This window comes from Mauremys reevesii, linkage group 4, assembly GCF_016161935.1.
Source record: "Mauremys reevesii isolate NIE-2019 linkage group 4, ASM1616193v1, whole genome shotgun sequence".
NCBI lineage: Eukaryota > Metazoa > Chordata > Testudines > Geoemydidae > Mauremys > Mauremys reevesii.
Window position 1 is genome coordinate 413,346 of NC_052626.1, and position 23,077 is coordinate 436,422.

Below are 23,077 nucleotides of genomic sequence, written 5' to 3' on the forward strand. Positions count from 1 at the left end.
GAAAGAGCATTTGTATGGGGAAGCTGAAAGTGCTTTTTCATGCTTGATATGGTTTAAAAGGACTTTGATATTCTGCAGCACAATTTATATTACAGAACATTCACTATCAAGGCAAAGAATACAAAAACTGCCATGGCACTGTATCGTATAGCACAGTTCAGAAGAGAACAGCTCCAAAACAACCCTAATTAAATATCATTTAATCTCCTAGAAACATCACTTTCAGTAATTGTCTATGCCTCTAAAGCCAAAATGCAAGTAAAAACTGTTTCTTCATGCCCATTCCATCACACGCAGCAATGCCTGCAGACAGCAAAGCAGTTGTATTGTAACTTTTCTGGCGCCAATGTAGGAAACTCTCGTGACAGATTCTACAGCACAGTCTGTAAGTGAGGCACTCTTTTGCTGACTCTGATGCCAAGTGCCAGCACCCTTCCCAGAAATGCGGAGATTTACCAGATCAAGTTGGTCTTATTAGCTCTGTTGATTGATTGTCTAGTGAATTGCTTGACCACACTTTGGTTCATTACGAAATATACTCATGAGACCAACTAACCAATGTCAATCAGGGTTTATTAATATGGCACAGGAAAAAGGTTCTATAGGATAGCAGCCTCGGCAGAGCAGTCCCGTGCAGCGATGTTACACCTCACAGAAGATATGCTCCCCAAAATTACATCCCTAAAGCCACCTTTTTATACCCTACATGTTTACCAGTAAGAGGTACTGTCATAGGTCTCACCCCCACTTGGAGCTGTTGGGTTCCAATATGGGGACCTGCATGGATTTATCTAAACTTAAATCCTAGTTTAGATCTGGTAAAAGCTGCCACCACCCAATAATGTACGTGTATTGGGACACAGTCCTTCCCCAAACTTCCCCTGGGGAACACACTTTCAATCTCCCTGAATCTCTACACACAGGGAAGCAGCCCACTTCCCCCCTCCCTCTCTCCTAGCCACTCTGGAGAGATTTACACCGATTCAACCCTGTGAATCAACCTCAGGAGGAACTCACTCTTCTCCCCTCCCTTTCCCTTGAATCTCCACAAGAGAAGGAATTAACCAAGTCCAAAGAAAGAATTTATTAAAGAAAGAAAAAAGTACACTATCTCTGTATTACCAAGATGCAAAAATACAGGGTCTAAACTTATCAATCTCTGGAGAGAATTCCCCCCTCCTTTCTTTCTCTGTAAAAGCAAAGTAACAGCAAACAGAAATAAAGAATTTCCTTCAGCAAACACACAATTGCAAATGTAGAAATCAAATTATAAGACTAATCCGCCTTTCTAATTAATACTTACTATTGGATAGTAGGAACTACTCCAGGAGAACTTGGAGACATGTCTGGCCTCTCTTAGATCCAAAAAGAGAACACAGAGCTAACAAGGAACACAGACAAAGGCTTCCCTCCACAGAGATTTGAAATTATCCTGTCCCTTGATTGGTCCTCTGGTCAGGTGTTTCTCAGGTTACTGAGCTTGTTAACCCTTTCCAGGGAAAAGAGACCTTAACCCTGATCTGTTTATTTATGACAGGTACGTATACATCACCTGAAATGAGATTCAATTAATCACCTTTTACCTTTTGTTTCTGCTGTCATGGTGTACCCCCTTTCTCTCTCTGTTCTGAACTCATGCATTCCAGGTAATTATGCACCTTTCTCTTTGTTCTTAGCACATGCATTACAGGTACTAAGTGACATGAAGACATCTTCTAGGTTTGTGTGGATAACTCCTTTCTTGTTGCCATGAATAAATTGTCCTGATACTGACAGTTTTTGTATGTACTCAATTGCAAGGCTCACTTCAGCTAATGCAAGGTGTTATGGGATACTTAGAGTAAGTGTACAGGATTATAACAAAGCTACAGGCCAACGAGGGCTATATGAAAGGTTAATAAAATGCACACTTAAATGCTTGAACAATATATTGTGGGTAATATTATCAGCATAATATAGATGTATGCTAACCAGTGTATATTAGTGAACAGCTCCAACCCAGAAATATAAAACTATTTGTATGACTCTGAGGCAGATAGAATTAAAGACTGGATCTGTAGCAAGAAGCCAAGGAATCCATGAGTTCAGGAGAAGATTTAGACTGAGGTTTATGGCTGTTTCCTTTAACAACTAAGAAAAGCATGGGATGGGGTAAGTTGGACCTTCACTTGAGTGTGTGCATCTCGGCAGGAGGAGGGGTGGAAGTGGTGCCTAATTAATGTGCCCATTAGTTCAGCACTGACCTTCCAGGCCAATATCCAACTTTTACATCCATTAGACATTCAGAACTTACTTAAACTCATTCCTCACCCACATATGGGCTCAGTATGTTGGCTATTCCAGAGGAATAGTAGCCACAAACTGGTACACCTTTCCAAGTACAACAAAACTGACCAACACCCTCGCAACACCTTGGCTGCATGGCTGGATGCAGTAGTGTTGTAGCTCGGGGTCTGCACAACAGTAACCCCAACTGCAGAGTTTTACTGCTGCTTTGGCCATTTTTGATCAGGTACACAGGGCTTGGGTTTGTTTTGCAAATAAACACTGAAGATATCCTGAGTCTGTCACTGATGGCTCCCTGACTGAGACACAGACCCACAGCCAAGCACCAACACCTGCTACCACAAACTTCACCACCACACGAGCCAGAGCAAAAGTTTCATAAATGAACTACAGAATCTCTGGAATTTGTTTTCCTAGAGTTTAAGGCCAGATGGGACCATTATCCAACAAGTTATTGGAATGCATTTGGGATTTTTTTTTTATTTCAGAAGGTGGAGAAAGCAATTAAGGGAGAGGCTGTTCTAGATTTGATTCTGACAAATACAAAGAAACTGGTTGAGAATTTGAAAGTGGAAGGAAGCTTGGGTGAAAGTGATCATGAAATAATGAATTCATGATTCTAAGAAATGGTAGGAGGAAAACCAGCAGAATAAAGACAATGGATTTCAAGGAGGCAGACTTTAGCAAACTCAAGGAGTTAGTAGGTAATATCCCATGGGAAGCAAGTCTTAGGGGGAAAACAGTTTGAGAGAGTTGGCAGATTTTCAAAGGGACATTATTAAGGGCACAAGAGCAAACTATCCTACTGCATAGGAAAGATAGGAAGTCTGGCAAGAGACCACCCTGGCTTAACCAGGGATCTTCAATGATCTGAAACTCAAAAAAAAAAGTCCCACAAAAAGTTGAAACTAGGTAATATTATATTCTTCCTTTGTAGACAAACAACACAAGCATGTAGCAACAAAATTAGAAAGGCCAAGGCACAAAACAAGATTAAACTAGCCAGGGACATCAAGTCTAGGAAGAAAACATTCTGCAAATTCATAAGAAGCAGATAGGCCCACTACTTAACAACAGGGAAAAAACAATAATAAAAAATGTGGAAATGGCAGAAGTACTAAATGATAATTTTTGTTCCAGTTTTCAGCAAAAAGGTTAGTAGCGATTGGACATCTAACATAGTGAATGCTAGTGAAAATGAGGTAGGATTGGAGCAAAGGCTAAAATAAGGAAAGAACAAGTTAAAAATTACTTAGACAAGTTAGACGTCTTCAAGTCACCAGTGTCTGATGAAATACATCCTACAATACTCAAGGACCTGACTGAGGAGATATCCAATGCATTAGAGATTATCTTCAAAAATTCATGGAAGACAGGAGATATTCCAGAGGACTGGAAAAGGGGAAATATAGTGCCAATCTACAAAAAGGGAAATAAGGAAAACCCAGGGAATTACAGACCAGTCAGCTTAACATCTGTATCTGGAAAGATAATGGAGCAAATAATTAAACAATCAATCTGCAGACACTTAGAAGATATTAAGGTGATAAGTAACAGTCAGCATAGATTTGTCAAGAACAACTCATGTCAAACCAACCTAATAGCTTTATTTAACAGGGTAACAAGCCTTATGGATGTGGGGGAAGCAGTAGATGTGGTATATCTCAACTTTAGTAAAAACAACGAGGAGTACTTGTGGCACCTTAGTGACTTACACATTTATTTGGGCATAAGCTTTCATGGGCTAAAACCCACTTCATCAGATGCCTGGAGTGGAAAATATAGTAGACAGGTATATATACATAGTACATGAAAAGACAGGAGTTGCCCTACCAAGTGGAGGGTCAGTTCTAATAAGATAATTCAATTAAAGTGGAAGTGGGCTATTCTCAACAGTAGACTATCAAGGGAGGAAAAATCACTTTTGTAGTGGTAATGAGGGTAATGTAATCAGGGTGGCCCATTTCAAACAGTTGACAAGAAGGTTTGAGTAACAGTAGGGGGAAATTAGTATGGGGGAAATTAGTTTCTGTAGTGACACATCCACTCCCAGTTTTTATTCAGGCCTAATTTGATGGTGTCCAGTTTGAAAATTAATTCCAGTTCTGCAGTTTCTCATTGGACTCTGTTTTTGAAGTTTTTTTGTTGAAGAATTGCTACTTTTAAGTCTGTTGTTGAGTGACCAGGGAGGTTGAAGTGTTCTCTGACTGGTTTTTGAATGTTATAATTCTTGACGTCTGATTTGACCATTTATTCTTTTGCATAGAGATTGCCCAGTTTGGCCAATGTACATGGCAGAGGGGCATTGCTGGCACATGATGTCATATATCACATTGGTAGCTGTGCATGTGAACGAGCCTCTGATGGTGTGGCTGATGTGGTTAGGTGCTATGATGGTGTCTCTTGAATAGATATGTTGACAGAGGTAGCAATGGGGTTTGTTTCAGGGATAGATTCCTGGGTTACTGTTTTTATTGTGTGGTGTGTAGTCGCTGGTCAGTATTTACTTCAGGTTGAGGGGCTGTCTGTAAGCGAGGACTGGCCTGTCTCCCAAGGTCTGAGAGAGTGAGGGATTGTGCCACAAGGACTCCTCGTTGTTTTTGCTGATACAGACTAACACGGCTACCACTGTGAAACTTGACTTTAGTAAGGCTTTTATATTGTCTCGCATGTAGTAAGATGAGGCCCTAAAACATAAACCCTTGTATCAGAGGCCCAGTATGATGCCTAAGGCCTGAACTAAAGTAATGGTCAAGACTTTGCTAACATAAAGTAAAGTTAAGCTGTGAGCCAGAGGCAGGCCCTGCTCACAGAAGCTGGCAAGGAGAGGACTGATGCTGCAAAAATACACATACCTAAAAGGTACTGGACACCAGAGATATCAGAACACTCTGATACTTTCACATTCCACACACAGAACAAGGAACAAGCTGACCCATCCTAAAGATGGGCAAAAAGGAGTGATGGATAGAGTTGTTTTGTTCGAACCAACACGTACAAGGTGAGAGGTGTCACCTTGCTACGTAGAGGGGTTGCACCTCAATACATCAGGAATGATGTGTAACTTGTTTGTAGCTGTGTATAAGAATACATCCCTGGAGCGGTGTCTTTGTCCGGCCTAGGGGGCAGTGGAGGGTCCCGCCACTGACTGAGCTATATCCATTGTCAGGGAGCACATATTTACTAGCAGATCTGTAGACATCTGATCCGCGGAGCTAGAGACTGTGTTTTGTTTCACAGTAAACCTGTGCCCGGTGCCTTCGTAACTTATCGGAGTCTGTGGTCACTGGGGGTTCTCTCAGGGTCTGCTGTGTCAGTGATCTGTGCAGAGCCAGGGCAGCTCACAGAAGGAACACACGCACGCAACTGACAGTTATCAACATTGAATAGAGCAGACCACCACACTGGTGGCATCTGACAACAACCTTCTCATAAACAAACTAGGGAAATACAACCTAGATGGAGCTACTATAAGGTGGATGCATAACTGGTTGGAACACTGTTCCCAGAGGGTAGTTATCAGTGGTTCACAGTCATGCTGGAAGCGCATAATGAGTGGGGTCCCACAGGGATCCATTCTGGGCCGGGTTCTGTTCAATATCTTCATCAATGATTTAGATAATGGCATAGAGAGTACACTTATAAAGTCTGCGGATGATACCAAGCTGGGAGGGGTTGCAAGTGCTTTGGAAGACAGGATGGATTAAAATTCAAAATGATCTGGACAAACTGGAGAAATGGTCTGAAGCAAATAGGATGAAATTCAATAAGGACAATGCAAAGTCCTCCACTTAGAAAGGAGCAATCAATGAATTGCACACACAGAAAATGGGAAATAACTCCTTAGGAAGGAGTATCATGGACAAGAATCTAGGGGCTATGATGGATCGCAAGCTAAATGTGAGTTAGCAGAGTTACACACTGTTGCAAAAAAAGTGAACATCATTCTGGGATGAATTAGCAGGAGTGTTGTAAGCAAGACACGAGATGTAATTCTTCTGCTTTACTCCACACTTATTAGGCCTCAACTGGAGTGCTGTGCCTAGTTCTGGGAGCCACATTGCAGGAAAGATGTGGACAAATTGGAGAAAGTCCAGAGGAAGCAACAAAAATGATAAAGGGTCTAGAAAACATGATCTATGGGGAAAGATTGAAAAAAGTGGGTTTGTTTAGGCAGCAAAGAGTCTTGTTTGTTTAGTTTGGAGAAGAGAAGATTGAGAGAGAACATTAGAACAGTTTTCAAGTAAATAAAAAGTTGTTACAAGGAGGAAGGAGGTAAATTGTTCTTGTTAACCTCTGAGGATTGGCCCTGCTTTGAGCAGGGGGTGGGACTAGATGACCTCCTGAAGTCCCTTCCAACCTTGATATTATATGATTCTAAGAAGCAATGGGCTTACATTGTAGCAAGGGAGTTTTACATTAGACATTAGGAAAAACTTCCTGTCAGGGTGGTTAAGCTCTGGAACAAATTGCCTAGGGAGGTTGTGGAATCTCCATCACTGGAGGTTTTTAAGAACAGGTAAGACAAACACTTTTCAGGGATGGTCTTGTTATTATGTCATCCTTCCTTGAGTGCAGGGACTGGACTAGATGACCTACTGAGGTTCCTTCCAGTCCTACACGTCTATGATTAGATCATCTAGTCTGACCTCCTGTCTATCACAGGCCATTCAATCTCACCCACTTACCACCTTGAGCCCAAAAACTTGGGTAAGACTAAAGCATTTCAGTCCTCAGTTGACTGAACTGTGGTGTGCCACAGGTAGAGAACAGGAGAGACCAAGGTTCCACCAATGCCCAAGGCCCCTCTAATGGCAGGGAATTGATTAGAAGAGAAATGCCCAGATGATCCCAATGTGTGAACCATTCTCCTTGCTGCACAGGACGGTGAAACAATCCCCAGGGTCCCTGCCAATCTGAACTGGAAGCAAAATTCCTTCCTGACCTCATGTCTGATGATCAGTAAAACCCTGAGCACGTGAGCAAGATCCACCAACCAGGCATCTAGAAAGAGGTTTCTATGTGCCGGTGAGTGTTATAAATAGAGTCATTAGCAGCTCATTTGTTTCCTAGCACCCTCTGCCAGCAGTAGCCCAGGCTCCTCAGCAATTTCTTGTTGTGACTCCACCCACTGGCCAGGTCAGATTAAAGGCTCTCCCCTTCCAGGACATCAGCATTCCACACGGACAGAGTCCTACTTGACAACAGTCATCAATATAATGTCGTCCACCCCTCTAGGACTCTTCCTCCTCCTTCTGTCATGGCCCCAAGGCTTCTCCCTGGAGTCTTTAACCCAACTGAAAAGTGAAACAAAAGATGCAGAACAACTTCCACGGGCTTGAATTTTTGAACCACCATGAACCCCTCCCCCCCCCATCTGCCGCATCTCTGGTCTGGGGAACACATGACTCAGTCTTGCCCCTATTCTGTATCCTTCACTTCCATCTACCTCCAGGCCATCTGCCTGTGGGTTGGCTTTTCTCAGGCCCACTCCCGGTCTCCTTCCCCCCTGCTTCCCTCTCCCCCTCAGGGCAGGGTGTAAACTCCCTCCTGGAGTTCTTCTGCTCTGTTATCCAGAGCCCTTCCCATCTCTTCCTGCAGCCACCTTCAGTTCCAGGCTTCCTTTCTTTGTAGAGCCATCCAGTTCCTCCTCCAGCAGGGACTCATCTTAACTGGGCCTGCCCCGCCCATCCATCTGCAGCCAGGTGTGTGAATTGTCCTCAGGCCAACATTAGTCATTTCACAACCTGCATGGAACAGACACCCCATCATACCACATTTATCCTTTTCTGGCATCCTGGCCCTGAGCAGAGCCAAGTCGGAGAAGTAGCGCTGTGATGTACGCACCATGCAGCGGTGTTCTAGGGCATTGTCACAGATTGTGCCTCTCAGGTGTCTCCTTAGTGTGAGGATGGACTTCTCACGTACTTCACACTTCTTCCCTGGGGGATGGCAATACTGTGGAGTGGTTCCTCTAGCTGTACCGCTTAGCGCTGACATCTTCTTCCAGGGGTATGGAGCAGTGCAAATGGAAAAGGGAAACACCTCTACAGCTCTCAAGAGGCTGAGTTCCTTGCAGGCTCAGCCAGGGGAGGGGAAGCATCTTTCAGACCCTGAGAGGAAGTCTCGGCTCCTACCCTCCTGTCCAGTGAAAGCCAGGGCTCAGCCCTAGAGATCTCAACAACAACACTGATCTTCCTTTCTCAGACGGCTCAGGTGAGAGCACTCACAAGCCGTTCCTCTGTAAGTAACCCAGTGTACTGGTCTGGGAGGACTAAGCTCCAGTTCTGCTTGTTTCAGCAGGCTGTCCAAACTAAGCATGTGCCCTCCCTCAGATGGGCCCTTCTCTGGTCCTGAAAGGCCCCATGGGGTGATGGGCTGGGGCTGATGGTGACTCATCTGCCTCAGCACAGTCATACCACCACAGAGGGGCAAGAGATCTTCCTACAGGCCCCAAACTGAGGGAGACTGTGGCCCTTCAGTGCCATTGACCAGTCTTTCCTGTGATTTTTTGCCCAGTGATTCTCCACTGGCTCCAGCTCTGGGGATTGAGTCTGTCTGGGATATAACCGGGCTGAAATTATCTGAACATTTTGTTAAAAATCTTCCTGTTCTGACTCAGTGGAACAGGAATCCCAGACCCCTGCTCTCCGACTGCTCAAGGGGAGTCCCAGAGATTGTGGGGTGGGGAACTGATCATCTGCACTTCCTGTGCTGCCTGACATACATGACTAGTATGCAGGATGCCGAAGGAAAGCGTGTTCCTTACTGTGTCTGTCATGTGACAGTGATCCTCGGCTTTGGGCCCAGCTGATGTTGCTAACAACTAAAGTGGGGGAGATCCTGGACCTTGGGGTACAGTGATCCTGGAAAGAATGGGATCATTTAATTCCCCCAGACACGGCCACTCATTCATATGCAGACATTTTTGTGCAGTAAGACATAGACTCAAAACCATGTCAGCCTGTTGGCTTTAATGGGGAGTCTTTGAATAGCCAGCCATTTGTTATGTGTGTTCGAGACAGATGAACATATGGAAGTTTATTGCTACAATTTAACTGAAATTATTCCCTAATGTGATAATCTAATCATCATCTTCTCTTAGAGAAATAACAGTTTATGCTATAAATCTTTATACATGCATAGACATGTCAAATTCCCTCAAGTACTGTATGTGGATTTACAGAAATAAGTTAATTGCTTTCATAATGATTAATACAATTTGCAATGTAATTATTATCAAACCTTCCAGATAGCCTATCTTGTGAACTTCATTTCAGATAATGAATATTTATAATGGTTTCATTCTAATCTTTTAAAAAAATGCAAAGATTTAATGTTCCTTTAAAAATGTATGATAATCCCTGCCATCATTGTTGTGCAAACCAGTTTATTGTTAATTTGGTTATACTCAATCTTTCTAATTATCACATTCATGACTGCAGTGCAAACAGTTTGAATTGATCAACTAGGATTATTAGAAATTATTGTCAATAGTCACTCAGCCATGACACCATTATGGATTTATTAAGCAAACTCACAAGGAAATTAAACTTATGAACAAGAAATTACAAAACAAAATACAGAAAATATAAAGATGATTATGAAATCTGCATCACTGCCACATTATGAACCAATTTTTAATTAAACCCACAAGAAATCTACAAACTGATTCTGTGACAGAGAATGATAGTAAACAGAACATTCATCCTGCCAGATTTTTTTCTGTGTGTGCCAATTCCATCATGTTTATTGATAAAATAATTTCAATATTTTAATAAAAAGTATATTGCCATCAAACAAAATTGAATGTACCAACTTGTTTCCATTGCCCCATCTCTCTTCTTCCAAGTGCCTCCCACTCTCTCCCAGCTTCTAGAAGCTAATTTCTTTCCATTGTCTTCCTGAACCCCATCTCTTTGTAAGTCTCTTTTTCTCTATTTGCTTCCAAGGAAAGTTCTCATCCACTAGCCATCCACTACATGATGCCTGTGCTTTCTTCTTCACTATCTGTCCAGGACTTCTACCAATCTCCACTATAGGCTTCTTCTTCTCTGTCGCTGCCAATAACTGTGTTCAGAACCAACGCTGCAGTTATCACCACTGCATTTCAGCAAGGTGACCAGTTATGAGCTTATGCACCACGTGCATTGCTAAAATGGCCCTTAAGGAGATAGCAGTAATTCATAAGCAGTTCTTCCTCCCATATCAATGTAAGAGCCTTTCAAGATTGTTTTCAGCGGTGCTGGAAAGAGAGTTCAGCTGATACAAAAGTGCCTTATTTCATTTTCTACATCAGAATCATGGGACAATGCTCTAGAAGAATGTCTGACAAGTGTGGGTAGCATACGAGAGAGTGTGATGCTGCAAACATTGACAAATGCACACATTAACATTTCATATTGTGCACTACACTTTGAAACAAAGTCCCTCAGATTTACGTTAGGCCACTTACACATGCAAATAGTTAAATCCTAGTGCTCAGTGATGTGCTGCTGAGTCCGAGCTGAGTAAGCAGTGGCAGGTCTGGCTGATTTCATGGAAGATTTATAAAGACTATGTACATCTGTCATTTGGAAGGTGTAAAATAGAAGTAGCTGTAGAGTTTGCAGGCATAAGGTTAATACTTTAAGTTTTTAGAAGTTGTTGGTTATGTATTAAAAATGCAAAGGTTCTGAGTTAATGCATGCAAACTAATGGAATTAAAGTTTTAGCCATATTTGATTACTCCTCTCCAGGATGTATTGGTAGCAAAATGGTTGTCTTTTCTCCTGTAAATGTCATTTCCTGCCAATGTCAGACTTTACTGACAGTGCCTGCACTGTGACAATAATGAGAGTAGACATTTATGTCAACCAACCTAGTAAATATGCTAATGGAATAGGGTGATTGAACTTGAGTTTTAGACTTTGGGTATAAATATTAATGTAGGCTTGCATTTCATTAGCAATTCTCCGGTTTCAGATGCACTCTGTTTCCAGGGGCCATGGGAGTCTGGAAAAAGTTTACATGATACTCTGTGAGTTATCTAATTAATCATTGATTCATTAGATTTTAACCACTTTCTGGTGGTGAAATGGGTTTGAGAAGATCAAAAAAAAATTTCAATGTAGTCATTACTCAAAATTATTAGTGAATATCCCCATGATTTTTCCTGCCTCATGAATAATTTGCTGCAACTATTCAGATTTTGAAACCCAGGTAGTTCTGATTAATTTCAGAAGTCATGTACAATTGTTTCTATTCCTTGAATGGATGACTTCTATAACTGTGTATACCAGTGACTTATGCAATAGCATGAACATTAAATTAAACTATACAATTCAAAATGTTCTGTAGGCGATTACTGGAGCAATCATAAAAACACAATTCACCACGGCTGTGACTTAACAGCATGGTTTAGCTTTAACTGTAGGACAAAATTCTGACTGTAAGGTACTGGCTGGAGCTGGGAGCATTTCATTGTGAAGCACATAGAATGTTACTGATCTGATGGACCCTTCTAGTCTTAAAATCTGATTCTGTGGTTCGTTATACTCCATACAGTCTTATTCCTTGAGACCAAAAAAACTAAATAACTGCTTAGCTCCTCTAGCACCACAACCACTTCCAGTCAGTCTCAGTCTCATCAGTTATTTGTTGTAGCACTATAAGTATTTACTGTAAAATGTTTTCCCTGTGGTATTTAATGTACAGAAAATCAATCAATATGATCCAATACGTAAACGCTCTTTAGAATCCAGCCTGTCTATACCAGGACAACCATTTATGGCCTTTCAGATAGTTAGCCTTGCATCTCACTGCTTCTAATAGACTACTGGTACGAATTAGACAATAATCACTTTTCTCACTGTATGACAGCATGTGTCTTCTAGGCATCCACCTCCAAAAGAAGCAACGACATCATTGCCTCTCGGACTGTCAAGTGTCTACTGCTGAAACCCTAAAAGCAATTTTCCTCCAACACCTGGAATGCTACTTGCCTCCATGTCCCTTTGTGACATCCCTTCTGATATTTTTACTTAGACCCCATTAGGAAAAGCGTATTCATCACACAATGCTAATCACATCTTTAAAAGGCAGAACGGATTCCAACACTGGCTTGACAACATGGGGTTTGGCCCAATGTACTTATTTCCAAGAGGCAGGGCCCAGGGCCGGCTTTAGGCCTATTCCACCAATTCCCCTGAATCGGGCCCCGTGCCTAAGGGGGCCCCGCGCCCAGTGAGAATCCCTTCCCTGGCTAGAGGCGCCTTTTTAATTTTTACTCACCTGGCAGCGCTCCGGGTCTTCAGTGGCACTTTGGCGGCGGGTCCTTCACTTGCTCTGGGTCTTCGGTGGCACTTCGGCAGTGAGTCCTTCAGTGCCGCTGAAGATCTGGAGCCAAGTGAAGGACCTGCCACTGAAGACTCGGAGCACTGCCCGGTAAGTACAAGCCTCACGTGCTTTTTTACATGGTTTTTTTTTTTACATTTTTTTTTTAAAGTCACCTCTGCCGGGGCCCCGCCGAAACTGTTCAAATTGGGCCCCGCACTTCCTAAAGCCGGCCCAGGCACCAGCATAGGAAGTAGGTGCTGGGGCAGCCAATTCAAAGGGGCGGCACATCCGGGTCTTCGGTGGCGGGTCTCTCATTCCCTCTCTTCCTCTTTGAGCTGCTGCCGAATTGCCGCCAAAGAGGAAGAGAGGGAGGACCCGCCGCTGAACTGCCACCAAAGAAGTGGCACGATTGAGCTGCCGCTGAAGTGCCGCAGCTCGTCTTTATTTATTGCCACTTGGGGCGGCAGAAGCTGGAGCCGGCCCTGCCAAGAGGATCCTTATTTCGTGTTTACTCAATCTTTACTCAGGCAAATCTGCATCCAAAGGTCAATGGGAGGTTTGCCTGAGCAAGAACTGAATGCTGTAGCCTATAGGTATAAGTGAAGGTATAAGGCATAGGTATAAATTAAGGCAGCAAAGCAATGAGCTTACAAGCCTCAGGGCCTGTAAAACAACAGTTTAGCTAAACTAGTCAAGGCATATGGCCCAAATAGCCTTAGCAGAAATAGCTAACCAAGAATAACCCTCGATCATAGGATCTCTCAAGATAGATGCTGTGATACACAAGCATGACTAAACTGCTGCCAGGTAACCACAAGATGCTCGTTTATACCTGTGTGAGATATTTTTAGTTAGGGACATCAGCAAATGTCCAACCACACGGATACCACGGTAACTAATGGACATGTATGCTAATGAATTGGAGGTTAAAAGGCTCATTGACCTATGGGACAAAGGCACCCAACATAGTAAAGAAATACAAAGAAGGAAAAGGGGGTGAATGTCACGGCTATCACCTGAACAGTAATTCTAATGCTGGGCCTGATCCTGGAACACGAACCTTCTAAACTCCTCAGTGTTAATTGTGAATTCTTAAAATGATCAACATACTTGTACATAAATGAACAAATAATAGATCAGGCAACAATGCAAACTGAATGAGAACCTTATGATTCCATCCATAATGAAGTATATTTATACATTATATTTATTTGAAACACCACGAATAAAGAATAATATGGTGATGCCCTAAAACAATTCAAATCTAGTGTTATTTGATAACAGTTTGAATAGAATGGAAAATAGTAAAACAGATTATAAAGTCATATAGGTTCCACTGTTAGCATTAACCCAATTTCATTACAATTTATATGAGTTAAACATAGCAGGCCAAAGTCATCTCTTATTTAAAACAAGAATGATTTAATCTGCGGTATTATAAACCACACAATCAGTGATGGAGAAGAAATGTAACTTTTCCTAAGTAAAAAAAAAAAGAAAAAAAAAACCTCACAACAACCTCCAGCACACATCCCTGGAAATAATGCTGGGTTTCTATTAAAATTTATATTTTGGGGGTCAAATTCAGAGCTTGTGTTAGTGGTAAAACTGCACTGATTTTCAAGTGACTGGATTTTTCACTATTCCTCAGCTGTGAAAAACAATGTTCTGACTTGGTAATGAGTTTATACAAGGCACTATGAAGTATGTTTATCAACAGGATATTTTTGTCTATGTAAAGACTGTGGCCCTATTTCTTCTCTCATTGAAGTCATGATCAAGCCACAGAGACTTACAAGCAGTGCTTTATTGTTCCAGGTCTTGCCCAAACCTCTAGACTTGCCAATTCATAGCTCTGGCACATCTGGGCTTGTTGTGTCAGTTATGAAAAGTAAATATATATAAAAAAAGAATTCTTAAGCCCCAGCACCTCTTTCATTCCAAATTAAGCCCTTCTTACTCATAGAGTCATAGACTTTAAGGTCAGAAGGGACCATTATGATCATCTAGTCTGACCTCCTGCACAATGCAGGCCACAGAATCTCACCCATCCACTTCAATAACAAACCTCTAACCTATGTCTGAGTATTTGAAGTCCTCAAAATGTGGTTTGAAGACCTCAAGCTGCAGAGAATCCTCCAGCAAGTGACCCGGGCCCCACGCTGCAGAGGAAGGCGAAAAACCTCCAGGGCCTCTGCCAATCTGCTCTGGAGGAAAATTCCTTCCCGACCCCAAATACGGGGATCAGTTAAACCCTGAGCTTGTGGGCAAGACTCACTAGCCAGCACTCAGGAAAGAATTCTCTGTAGTAACTCAGATCCCATCCCATCTAACATCCCATCACAGACCACTGGGCATACTTACCTGCTGATAATCAAAGATCAATTGCCAGATTAATTGCCAAAATTAGGCTATCCCATCATATTATCCCCTCCATAAACTTATCAAGCTTAGTCTTAAAGCCAGATATGCCCACTACTCCCCTTGGAAGGCTGCTCCAGAACTTCACTCCTCTAATGGTTAGAAACCTTTGTCTAATTTCAAGTCTAAACTTCTTAGTGTTCAGTTTATATCCATTTGTTCTTGTGTCCACATTGGTACTAAGCTTAAATAATTCCTCTCCCTCCCTAATATTTATCCCTCTGATATACTTATAAAGAGCAATCATATCTCCCCCTCAACCTTCTTTTGGTTAGGCTAAACAAGCCAAGCTCTTTGAGTTTCATAGAATCATAGAACATCAGGGTTGGAAGGGACCTCAGGAGGTATCTAGTCCAACCCCCTACTCAAAGCAGGACCAATTCCCAACTAAATCATCCCAGCCAGGGTTTTGTCAAGCCTGACCTTAAAAACCTCTAAGGAAGGAGAGTCCACCTCCCTTGGTAACCCATTCCAGTGCTTCACCACTCTCTGAGTGAAAAAGTTTTTCCTAATATCCAACCTAAACCTCCCCCACTGCAACTTGAGACCATTACTCCTTGTTCTGTCATCAGGTATCACTGAGAACAGTCTAGATCCATCCTCTTTGGAACCCCCTTTCAGGTAGTTGAAAGCAGCTATCAAATCCCCCCTCATTCTTCTCTTCTGCAGACTAAACAATCCCAGTTCTCTCAGCCTCTCCTCATAAGTCATGTGCTCCAGCCCCCTAATCATTTTTGTTGCCCTCCGCTTGACTCTTTCCAATTTATCCACATCCTTCTTGTAGTGTGGGACCCAAAACTGGACACAGTACTCCAGATGAGGCCTCACCAGTTCTGAATAGAGGGGAATGATCACATCCCTCGATCTGCTGGAAATGCCCCTACTTATACAGCCCAAAATGCCGTTAGCCTTCTTGGCAACAAGGGCACACTGTTGACTCATATCCAGCTTCTCGTTCACTCTAACCCCTACGTCCTTTTCTGCAGAACTGCTGCCTAGCCACTCGGTCCCTAGTCTGTAGCAGTGCATGGGATTCTTCCATCCTAAGTGCAGGACTCTGCAGTTGTCCTTGTTGAACCTCATCAGGTTTCTTTTGGCTCAGTCCTCTAATTTATGTAGGTCCCTCTGTATCCTATTCCTACCCTCCAGTGTATCTACCACTCCTCCAAGTTTAGTATCATCTGCAAACTTGCTGAGAGTGCAGTCCACACCATCCTCCGGATCATTAATGAAGATATTGAACAAAACCGGCCCCAGCACCGACCCTTGGGGCACTCCACTTCAAACCGGCTACTAATTAGACATGGAGCCGTTGATCACTAACCGCTGAGCCTTGACGATGTAGCCAGCTTTCTATCCACCTTATAGTCCATTCATCCAATCCATACTATTTTAACTTGTTGGCAAGAATACCGTGGGAGACCATATCTAAACCTTTGCCAAAGTCAAGGAATAACACATCCACTGCTTTCCCCTCATCCACAGACCCAGTTATCTCCTCATAGAAGGCAATTAGATTAGTCAGGCATGACTTGCCCTTGGTGAATCCATGCTGACTGTTCCTGATCACTTTCCTCTCCTCTAAGTGCTTCAGAATTGATTCCTTGAGGACCTGCTCCATGATTTTTCCAGGGACTGAGGTGAGGGACTTACAACTCATTATATATTTGTGTGGAGTGTGAAATAAAATGAAGAGACATTATCTTGGAACACCCAGAATACCCTGCACTTCTAGTTCTCTGGAGATGTTTTAGCAGTGCCAGTCTGTATGGAAAAAGGGGAGGAGACAGAGCTTACAGGTTCTATAGCCAGAAGGGACCACTGTGATCGTCTAGCCTGGCCTGCATTACACACAGAACTTCCCCAAAAACAATTCCTGGAGTGGATCTTTTAGAAAATCTGTGTACCTTTAGAGCCTCAAGGAAGCATGCTCATACACTCACTCCAGGTGATGGGGTGAGTGATGAATGAACTGCCAGACAAACTAACGAACACAACCCCCCATGCAGTGGGCAGACGCTCTGTGGAAGTAGGAGCAGCAAAGAATCCTGTGGCACCTTATAGACTAACAGACGTTTTGCAGCATGAGCTTTTGTGGGTGAATACCCACTTCTTCGGATGCAAGTAATGGAAATTTCCAGGGGCAGGTATATATAAGCAAGCAAGAAGCAAGCTAGAGATAACGAGGTTAGATCAATCAGGGAGGATGAGGCCCTGTTCTAGCAGTTGAGGTGTGAAAACCAAGGGAGGAGAAACGTTTTCACACCTCAACTGATAGAACAGGGCCTCATCTTCCCTGATTGATCTAACCTCGTTATCTCTAGCTTGCTTCTTGCTTGCTTATATATACCTGCCCCTGGAAATTTCCACTACTTGCATCCGAAGAAGTGGGTATTCACCCACGAAAGCTCATGCTGCAAAACATCTGTTAGTCTATAAGGTGCCACAGGATTCTTTGCTGCTTCTACAGAACCAGACTAACACGGCTACCCCTGTGATATGTGGAAGTAGGGAGGATATAGCAGGCTAGCTCACACACTGGCAATAAAGTGAGTGTGATGGGTTGGACCCCACTTCTGGGATGCCACCTGATGTGCTGGGGTTTAACTGAGACTCCCCTGCTCAGTGAGGCTGGGTTCCCTCTCCCTGCTGTGCTGAATGAGGCTTTCTGGCCTCTTGCAGCATACACAGGCAGGGCCACACCCCGCGGCAGACACAGACTGAAGTCAGTTCTGTGTGAGAGGGCTCCCCCAGCACTCACATGCCCACCCCTTTTGAGAGACAAACCCAAAATAATATTGTCTTGCACTGTATAGAAAAATCTGTACAGTGCAAGCTCATAAAATTCACCCTCTTCCTCAATATGAAGAGAGAGATGTGCACGACTTCTTGCCCCCCTAGTTAGAAATTACATAAGCTAGGCTTTATTATAAACAAGTAATAAGTTTATTAACTACAAAAGGTGAATATTAAGTGGTTCAAGGGACAGCAAACAGAACAAAGCAGATTGTCTTATTAAATAAACAAAAGCCTCAGACTGAGCTTAAAACACTAGATATTAGGATACAAATTAACAAATTCTCACCCTGAGTGATAAACAGGCTGGCACATTCTTAAGGCACAAGTTGCCTTGGCTTTCCCAGTTTTCTTACACAGGCTAAAGATCTTAGCCTGGGACCATCACTTCTCACAGTTCAGCCTTTGTCCCTCGGGTGTTTTCAGGCGTGTTGTTGTAGGGAAAGTGAGGATACCTCATGTTGTCATTGTCCCTCTTTCATATCTTCCCCCCACTTGCTGGAAAAAGTTTTTTCGCTGTGACCTGGGTCAAACAGTTCCCATTGTGTGGAGCTATCTCTAAGAGGTTCCTATTGCACACAATATGCCAGCAATGCCCCTCTGCTATGTACATCGGCCAAACTGGACAGTCTCTAAGGAAAAGGATAAATGGACACAAATCAGATATTAGGAATGGCAATATACAAAAACCTGTAGGAGAACACTTCAACCTCCCTGGCCACACAATAGCAGATCTTAAGGTGGCCATCCTGCAGCAAAAAAACTTCAGGACCAGACTTCAAAGAGAAACTGCTGAGCTCCAGTTCATCTGCAAATTTGACACCATCAGCTCAGGATTAAACAAAGACTGTGAATGGCTTGCCAATTACAGAACCAGTTTCTCCTCCCTTGGTTTTCACACCTCAACTGCTAGAACAGGGCCTCATCCTCCCTGATTGAACTAACCTCGTTATCTCTAGCTTGCTTCTTGCTTGCATATATAAACCTGCCCCTGGAAATTTCCACTACATGCATCCGACAAAGTGGGTATTCACCCACGAAAGCTCATGCTGCAGAACGTCTGTTAGTCTATAAGGTGCCACAGGATTCTTTGTTGCTATTGCACACAGTTCCTGGGGTGATCCTTATCCTTGTGTGCATTTCTTCAATAAGCCACTAACATTGTTCGGCCTCATCCAACGTAGCACATTTGAAATAAAGAGACATGGTCAATATTCCTAGCTTCAGATACAGAAATGATGCATGCATACAAATTCAATAAACACATTCAGTAAATTATAACCTTTCCAATGATATCTTACAAGACTCATCTTGCATAAAGTACATTTCAGTTATGCCATATCCATAACAACCATATTTCCATGAAGAATATGGGGTGTAGCATCACAGTGAGGTTTTGCCCTCTGCTCTGTTGTGGGTTGTTTATATTTTTACAGTGGATTGCACAGTAATTGTCACAGGCACCAACCAAGGGACCTGAGTTGGACAATGAAGAGAAAGGAACCATTACATATCCTTTTGAAACTAGCTACAGCTCTTGCTCAAGAGCTTGCTGTACCAAAAAAAACCCTGTGCTCCCCAAAGCATGTCAGCAATGCAGAGCAGCCTAACACACCTGCTTGACACTGTCACTTATTTTCTAGAATAGTCAGAAAAGGGGCAAGATTTCATCCCTGTGTACCTGTTAATTATTCACAGTCCTGACAAACAAAGATAGCTGTACCACTTTTCAGGAACACATGATATTTTTAAGTATTTGCTAGAATAAACACAAGCCCCCTCAGATATATTGTCTATAGGGAGCTGTCTGGCCACTTGTAATTTTAAATATCTTTCAGTTAACTTACTGGTCTAAATGTAAAACCTGGCACTCAGGGACATCCTAGGGAATTTCTGATGCTTCGGAGGATCATATCTGTGTACCTGAATAGGCTACAAAAAGACCATGCTAAGAAAATGCTTTGAAAGATGATTTCACCAAATATGGCATTTGGCCCTAATGTAGCCAAGGCATTATTTGTCTTAAATTTTTTTTGAAAAGTCATTCTCAGCACAATGTCATTCTGAAGAGCAGTTTTCAACACTTCCCCACTGGGACAAAACCAGACTAATTGATACCATGTTGGAAACTAATTTCCTAGAGTGACATTTTCTGTAACCAATGGACCCAGCAAGACTTTGAACAGAAAATGCTTGAGGTCCTTGAATGGAAGGGGATATAGAAGTATTTCTACATTCATTCATATTGCATATATGCTGTAGTGGCAGGTGTAATATTGATAATTTTCATTTAAGTCACACAAGTATAATTCAGAGTGTTAATTATCAGCTAGATATAGAACAAATAAATAGAATGGAAAACATAATTCACGTATTAAATGTAAATTACAGATAAAATATGGGAGGGGACTACAGCATCATGTGACACACTCCAAAACTGCTGAGCCATCGTTGCTCAAAGCCTATAAAACCAAAAGCATAGACACTCCCCTCTCCGTGGACAGAGTTCAATATCTGGATTCTGTCGTGCTCCAGTTGTACACAGGTGTAACTGCTACATTGAATGAAGTTACAGTGGTGTAAAACAGGAGTATCTGAGACTAAAATCTGGCTAAAGACTGGAATTTTTCACCAAGTGAGAATGGATAGGTTTATGACAACCTTGTACAGTGGCCACTTCCGTTGCTGCTACAACAGCTTGCATTTTGCAATAAAGATGATAAATAGCATTACATGAACCCACATTAATGACAGAGAATGCAGCACTAGCAGCAGAGCACTAGCACAGCTGGAAAATTGGCCTTTGCTTACGTCACTAGTCCCAGTCGAACACCCTCTCAGGCCCTCAGCAGACTGCAGTGAGGGAACAAGTCACAGAGTCCCCCAGGTATTTTAAACTTCCCTGGGTCTCAACAGGCTGCAGCATATTTCCTCAGCTGGCCACTCTGCCACATTTCCTGGGCACCTACCTTCGTCTGCTACTTCTTGATGGAAACAGAACCCCTCAGCCCATCAGCACTGCCCCCCAAGATACCCCAGGAACTTAAAGACACCTTCTCCCAGAACTCCACCCAAAGAACTGAGCCTTCTGGTTTAACATTTAACTCCCTCAGAGGCAACGTGGCAATTATGAACCACAAAACACACACAGACATTATGCATAGGATTCTAACACTACTATTCTTAGTACGGATCATTTCCCTCACTAGCTCACCCTTCCCTTTGGAGTCCCGGGGGGACCATCTGTGCCCAGGAAGGCAGTCAGGGCTTATCTGGCTCCTCCACACTGGGTTGCTTCTCCTCACTCTTGAGCTGGAGAAAAATGACCCTGAAGAAGAAAAGCTACTGCCCCTTTTATAACTTTCAGTTCCCCTTGTCAGGACAGATCAGCCTCCTCAGGTGGCCAGAGACCCCTGCCAGGTGACTTTATTGCTAGGCAATCTCTCCCCTGACAAACTCTCTCTCGAGTTGGGAGCCAACCTGTTGTTCAGAGCTAATCCATTTCATCTCAAGGGCTCTTGTTATCCTTCTGCTAGCAGCCTTTGGAATTTCAGCCCAATCTGGAGGCAAATAGACAGCAGAGAAAGCAAATGGGCTGCACATTTGAAATGCAGTTTGCAGGCTGACATAGATACAGAGTTCATAATCTCACACAGAATTCATAAACTGTACAGACAGTCTTCAAGGCAGCACAGTTTAGGCTAGAATTCAAAGAGAAGCATTTTCTCATTTAGCATAAGCAATTAGTCATTTCTTTTTAGAAAAGTGTCTAAATAAACTCAAAACTTAAACAGTAGCAAGAGCTCGCCAGGGGCCAAGTGTGAGTCACAGTCAACTTGTATTTGAATGAACTTTCCGAAAATATCTTCACTCTCTCCAGGTAATTAGTGGTTTAGTAAAATGATAAATAAGCTGTGAACTTGTCTGAGTTTCCTTGAGGTAAAACACTCTAGCTGATCAGAGTTTGATTTCTTTAAAGATTGGTGCACAGGGAGATATTGTCAAACTTACTGCACTGACAGAGCCTTAGTTTATAAAAAGGAATTAACACAGACTATATAAAGCTACAGATTGCTACATTAAAAGAGAAAAACTCAACAACCTGATAGGAATGTGAAAGGATTTAAATGAAGAATTTTACCGTATATTTCATAAAAGAAGTGGTTTTTAGTAACATGAAACTCATTAGCCACAGACTATAACTCACAAACAAGACTTTTACAAGAGATGTGAATAATCCAATAACAACTAAAAGAAGCAAAGAATCCTGTGGCACCTTATAGACTAACAGACGTTTTGGAGCATGAGCTTTCGTGGGTGAATACCCACTTCGTCGGATGCATGTAGTGGAAATTTCCAGGGGCAAGTATATATATGCAAGCAAGAAGCAAGCTAGAGATAACGAGGTTAGTTCAATCAGGGAGGATGAGGCCCTGTTCTAGCAGTTGAGGTGTGAAAACCAAGGGCCTCATCGTCCCTGATTGAACTAACCTCGTTATCTCTAGCTTGCTTCTTGCTTGCATATATATACCTGCCCCTGGAAATTTCCACTACATGCATCCGACGAAGTGGGTATTCACCCACGAAAGCTCATGCTCCAAAACGTCTGTTTGTCTATAAGGTGCCACAGGATTTTTTGCTGCTTTTACAGATCCAGACTAACACAGCTACCCCTCTGATACTTGATACCAATAACAACTTTTTCTTACAAAAATTTATCCTTTTAGAGGCAAACACTGCCTCTGTTGATATGGAGTGCCTGGGCCACAGCAGGACAGCCAGGTTCTGCAGTGCGGGCAAACAAGAACACAGGGGCAGGGCCGGCTCCAGACCCCAGCGCGGCAAGCACGCGTGTGGGGCGGCCCTTTCCCGGGGGGGCGGCACGCTGGGTCGGCGGACCTGCCGCAGTCATGCCTGCGGGAGGTCCACTGGAGCCCCGGGACGACCGGAGCTGCCGCAGGCATGACTGCGGAGGGGGCGCTCATCCCGCGACTCCAGTGGACCTCCCGCAGGCATGACTGCGGACGGTTCGCTGGTCCCACGGCTCGGCTGAACCTCCCGCAGGCATGACTCAAGTGGAGCCGCCGGACCTGCGAACCGTCCGCAGCTGCGGGAGGTCCAGCCGAGCCGCACGACCAGCGGACCCTCCGCAGTCAGGCCCGCAGGAAGTCCGCTGCTCCCGCGGCTCCGGGGCACCTCCCGCGCATGACTGCTTGGGGCAGCCAAAAAGGTAGAGCCGCCCCTGCACAGGGGGCAG